This window comes from Armigeres subalbatus, unplaced genomic scaffold (genome assembly GCF_024139115.2).
Source record: "Armigeres subalbatus isolate Guangzhou_Male unplaced genomic scaffold, GZ_Asu_2 Contig333, whole genome shotgun sequence".
NCBI classification, from domain to species: Eukaryota; Metazoa; Arthropoda; class Insecta; order Diptera; family Culicidae; genus Armigeres; species Armigeres subalbatus.
Window position 1 is genome coordinate 25,549 of NW_026943079.1, and position 6,000 is coordinate 31,548.

General features: G+C 38.5%; 1 long non-coding RNA gene across 1 annotated transcript; it reads right to left on the minus strand.

Moving 5' to 3' along the window:
• Positions 1 to 4,885: 4,885 nt before the first annotated feature.
• On the minus strand, positions 4,886 to 5,721 carry LOC134204013 (uncharacterized). The gene is made up of 3 exons (XR_009977750.1): positions 5,581 to 5,721; positions 5,261 to 5,522; positions 4,886 to 5,013 (listed from the first exon to the last, which is right to left on the minus strand). It is a non-coding gene; the product is annotated as an uncharacterized LOC134204013 (long non-coding RNA).
• Between the last annotated feature and the right edge of the window lie 279 nt (positions 5,722 to 6,000).

Consider the following 6,000-nt stretch of genomic DNA (forward strand, 5'->3'; position numbering starts at 1 on the left):
AATTCTCCCGGGAGTTTTTTCAGAAATTCCTCCGGCAGTTATTTCAAGAATTCCTCCGGGAATTCAACAGGCAATTCATCCGGGTGTTTATCCGGGAATTCCTCCGGGAGTTCCACCAGTAGCTCTTCCAGGAAATCATGCAGGTTTTTTTCATGAAATCATTTAGGCCTTTAGCTGGAAATTCCTCTTAAAGTTCTTCCAATAGTTTCTATGGGAGTTCCTCTAGGAATTTTTCTAGGAGTTCCTCCTGAAATTCCTCCGGGAGTTCTTACGGGAGCTCTTCCGGCAGTTCCTTCAGGAGATCCACTGGCAGTTTTATGAGCATTCCTCCGGAAGTGTTCCTCTATGAAGGAACTTCTGGAGTAATTTCCGGAGGAGCTCGCGGAGGAATTTCCGGAGAAATTATCAGAGGAATTTTCGGATGAACTTCCGGTGGAATTAGAGGAATTTCTAAAAGAACTGCAGGAAGAATTTCTAGAGTAACCCTCGTAAGAACTCCCAAATGAACTTCCATAAGAATTCCAGGAGGAACTCCTGGAAGAATTCTCAAAGAGATCCGGAGAAACTCCCAGAGAAATTCTCCGAGGAATTTCAGGAGGATTTTATAGATTAATTTTCCAAAAAAATCCTAAATGAATTCCCGGAGGTGCTACTGCTGGAACTCCCGGCGGAATTTTCGGAGGAACACCCGGAGTTGAATTTTTAGAGAAACTTTCGAAATCCCATTTCCCATGAAATTCCTGCCATATATCCTCCAGGAATTCCCTGTGAAGTTCTGTTGAAAAAACTCCTGGAGGAGCTCCCGGGGGAACTCCCACACGCACTTTCGGAAGAATTCTCACAAGGAAGTCCTGAACTAATTCTTGGAGAAGTTCATGAAGGAATTTCTGAATAATTATCTGTAGGAATTCCCGGAAAAATACCAGGAGGAATTAATGCATAAATTCCCACATTATTATTATTATTATTATTATTTATTTAGTTAACATCTAAACAGATAACACTGAATCAACAATTTGACGCCACAATGCACGGTTCGAGGCCGCATCTCTCCATCCTCGGATACGCACCACGCTAGGATCCCTACAGTATTTCCCATTGAATCTATTAACCATTCCCCATGGAATCCTTTTCGGTAGCCTCACACCTAGGGAATTTGGCCCGCGGATATTTTTTCCATGTATTTTTACATATGGAATTTGAGCACGGAGAATCAAAATTCCGGCCCCATTTAAAATACACGGGGATCAAAATACAGCGGAAAATGTTCCGGAAAAGTAGCCTTTAAGGATTCCCCAAGAAATCTGAAAAAGATACTCTTATGAAATCCCTAAAAAAATCCACTTGAAATCCCTATAAAAGATTCCCCATGGAATCCCTAAAAAATCCCTAAAAAATCCTAGTGGGATCCCTAAAATATTTTCCGTGCAATTGCACAGGGACCAAAATCTGGCGGACATTTTCTCCGAGTTGTGAGACTCCCTTAAAGGATTCCTAATGGAATTCGTAAAAGATTTCTCATAATATCCCTAAAGAATTCCCCATTGAATCAATCCCTAAAGGATTCTCCAAGAAATCTGTAAAGGATTCTCCATGAAACCCCTATGAAAGATTCCCCATGAAATCCCTAAAGGATTCCTCATGAAATCCCAAAAGTCCTAGGGGATCCCTAAATAATACTTCCCATGGAATCCCTAAATGATTCCCCTTAGAAACCCTTTAGGATTCTTCATGAAATCCCTAAAGCCTTCTCCATTGTATTCCTAAAGAATACCCCTTTTTTCTTCTTTATTAAAGAGGCTTTCAGCTCTTGGCTGGTTCACCTCTAAAAAGAATTCCCCATGGAATCCCTGAGAAATTCCTATTGAGATCCCTAAAATATTTCTCTTGGATACCCTGAAGCATTCCCCATGGAACCCCTAAAGAATTTCCCTTGGCATACCTTAAGAATTCTTTCTTGAGTCCCCAACGGATTTTCCATGGTATCCTTAAAAGCTTTCTCGTGGAATACCTAAAGCATGCTCCACAGTATCCTTGAAAGATTCCTTATGGGATCCATAAAGGATTCCCCATGTGATCCCTAAAGGATTCCCCATGGAAACCCTAAACGATTCCCTATGGAATCCCCAAATGATTCCCCATCTAATCCTTGCAGGATTTCTAATGAGATTCCTGAAGGATTCCCCAAACGGATTTCAAAGAATATTGTGGCCACATTTCATAAAATTTGGTCAACAAAAACCCCCCTGACAATAATAGAACAAAACCTGCCGGAGCCGTCATTTCCCCTATGTATTATGGTTCCAGTTGAAAATCGAATTTCGAACTCGCGAAAATCGATTTTATTCGCGTTCAACTTATAGCGCATCATTGCGCAACTAGTGCACATTGTTCGCAACCAGATGCGCTATACAGCGCACCAGATGCGCAGTAATAAAACTTGCAACCAATAGGAGAAATATTGATTGTCGTGAGTTCAAAAATTCGGTTTTGAGCTGCACACATAATACATTATTTGAAGTTTAATTACAATTATAATATTTTACTAGAAAACATCGAATTCTATCTTTGTGGATCTACATATAATATTTCTTCACTTTATCCTCTACGCCTCAATAAAAACATCAATGAGTCATGTTTGTCATTTGTTGATTTCCAAAAACCCATCTCGATTATAGCAATCCTATGGGGCAAAAAAGAGTCATGTTTTTAAAACATTATGAATTTCCATTTGATGACATGCTTAGAAAGTCATATGATCAATATCTCGCTTAACTTTTCAAAAGGACCTAAGTAACATTTTTTTCATGAATTAATTTGAATAGCGCAATCAACAGAAAAACATGAAAGCTTTTGATTCCAGTACTCAAATTAATTCATGAAAAAAATGTTACTTAGGACCGTTTGAAAAGTTAAGCGAGATATCTTGTCTGCAGGTGGAATGCTTCTAATTATTTGTATATGCAGTGGGTGAGGGGTTTTATTTTTATAGATTTTCTATGTGTACGAAAAATATGATTACATATTACAGCATCAACGGGCTCCAGAAAAAAACTGCGGGCAAAAAAAATCACACTCGCCCCAAATGTGTCATGTACAAAACGCTCGCTCAACTCTACGGTAAACCCAGTGTCCAGATGGTAGCTAAAACTGGAAGGGTGCAATGGGCAGGGTATGTTGCAAGAATGGCGGACTGCAGCTCTGTAGAGATGGTGTTCGCATCCATTCCGGCAGCTTCAACAAAGCGGGGACAGACCAGGTTCGATTCAGCGTGCGTGGAGCGCAACCGAGCATGAAGAGAAATAAATGAATGAATAGATAAATTACTCTATAATATCAGTGTCTTTGTCTTTTCATCCGTCGATGGACATATACCAGATTACAAATAAATATATTTATTACTGATCTGGTTTCCTAATATTGACACACTGGTGGTATTTATACCATGGTACTAGTTATATCACAAGTGTAAAATCTTCTTGTACTATGCTGGTACAACGTGGTGAGCCATGGTACAGTATGTACTACGGCATAAATATAACCGTGGTGTACCACAGTCATTGTACTACTAGGGATGAATGAGCTTATGGGTTGATATCCCTAAAAAAAATAAACCAGAACCAGAAAACCAGTCCTTGATCTTTAGTATATATTATTTCAGCCTTTTAATATCAATTTATTCAATTATATTTCATTGCTGATTTAGTGTTGTAAAGTGAGAAGAAATACCAAGTCACGTCCTCTATATGCGTTCTAGTCATGTTAATTGTTAACTAGATTAATAGCTGTTAAGTGAACTCTATGTCTATGTCTGTTCACTTCGAATAAAGCATTCAAAGCATATCTCTAAAACATATTATATTATATCTTTTACCGCCTATAATCTACAATGAATCGCCTGCTTTGAGCGTGCTAACAGCGGCACACTAGGAGTTAACTTTCGAAAATCAGTATGGCGAAAGGCATCTAATGTTTAATATCTCGAAAATATGCACCTCAATCAAAAAAAAATATTTGGTAGGCGTAGTAGCGGACACCTTCCTACATAACCGGTACCAAATAGTTTTCCGTGAAAAGTTCCTACGGTTAAGAAAACCCGCGTTAGATGTCATTCGCCATACAAACTTCAGGTGGTTAACTCATGCTGGCTATTTTGCGCATATACCATAGCCCCTGGATGTGACAGCGGCGGGTAGAAAATCAGCCACTGCCAATAATTCATTGAAAAAACACATAAAATTTAAAAAAAATGACATTCTATCATTAGCAATTGAGAGCGAATTCCTTATTTCCTGATGTCGCAACTACATCGCGACTAGTGCGCATCTATTCCACCGCCGTGCGCCATCATGCACACTAGTTACGCCACAGTTGCGACATGATGGAATGGGAGAAAACTTGATTGTCGCGAGAGCTCAATTTACTTTTCAACTGGACAACAATAATGCTCATCCATTGATTCTTTAGATCAGTGTTTAGCTAGTTAAATATTTCCAAGAAACGTCGTCAACGTTCATTATTACTGTTAAGCACATTGCATTAACAAAATCACTATTTGGTTTGAATGCCGCCAAGCAATAAACTTTGGGAAAGGAGATACTGCACGATACGACTACTCCCTGTATAAATATAAATTTAAAAAATGAGTGGTTCTGTCGGGGAATATGTTCCTCCAAATACCCCAAAAAAACTCATGCGGATTCATAGCAGCATGCTGATTAAAATACGTAGACATCAAAAAAAAGTTGAAAGAGTTTTAGATCTTATTCTAGTCAGGTTCTCACCAATATTTAATTGTTGTACCTACATCAAGAACAACTTTTGATTCCCTCCAGAAATCAAACATTCCTGATGCTTCAAAAACGCATGATACCATCCGGCAACAGGTTGCAGTCATATAGATTTACAGATCGTCTTCCATGGCTTTAAATTGTTAAGAGCTCCTGATATTGGAATGAGCTTTATGGCAAATAAGCTTCGTCTTGCCAGGACAGTTGAACAAGCGGGGGTAGGCTGAAACATACGAAATTTCAATTTAGAAAATTTCTTAAAATCATCAAAGAAACTTATGACTATCAACTATGAATTGCGGAAATAACTCTACTATTACTGGCAAGGAATGTTCAAAGATGTTTTACCAACAAGATTGCTCAATTATATAATAAATTGTCTAATAAAATTGAGGTTCGTATGGTTCAAGATAACACTTGCCAAAAACATTGTAAGAATTTGGATTTTGTTTTAGAAAACTTGAGTTTACCTGGTGTTTACAATCTTCTTATGGCCACAGACCGATGATTGGGAGCAGGGTCAAGGGGAATTGCACAGTCGAGGCCGGACACTTTCACCGGCCTTTTCCGGAATCGGAATCGGCCTTTTCCTCACGCCCGTTACATTACGGCATATCTATAATCCTCCGGCAGCTTTGCGTAAATCCAACCGCAAGCCGCAGTTGATTTCAGACTGCAGTTCTACTTGTTCCTCTTTTCCATAGTCGTTCCGTCATACGGAACTACAAAATCCTGAAACGGAAATATAACAAATTATTCAAAATAATTATTCCAAGGAAAATATACTTACAACTTATACGGTACCAGATCCATAAATATTCCACTATCATCCTTTTTTTCAGGCAAATAGCTGGTAGAATTTGCAGTAATTGCGTTTTTGTCAAACATAAAACTTTGCGAAGTGCTAGAGCAATTTCAAAATGGCACCTGCCTGCACGTCTGTCGGACTGCCATATGGAGCTCAGATTGAGAAGTGCAGCCAGATTTAATATTACCTTTCAATGCAATATTACATAAAATGTGTGTAATAATACACACGGGTATTAGGATCAACTGGTTGCACATGTTTCTGTGTAATAATACCATTTTTTGTATGTTTATATTACACAAAAGTAACGTGATGTCAAATGGATTTTTTCTTCGTGTGTAATTTCTACGCGATGTAAACACACATAAAATTGATGTAATTTTGTATCTTTTCTTCGCCGTT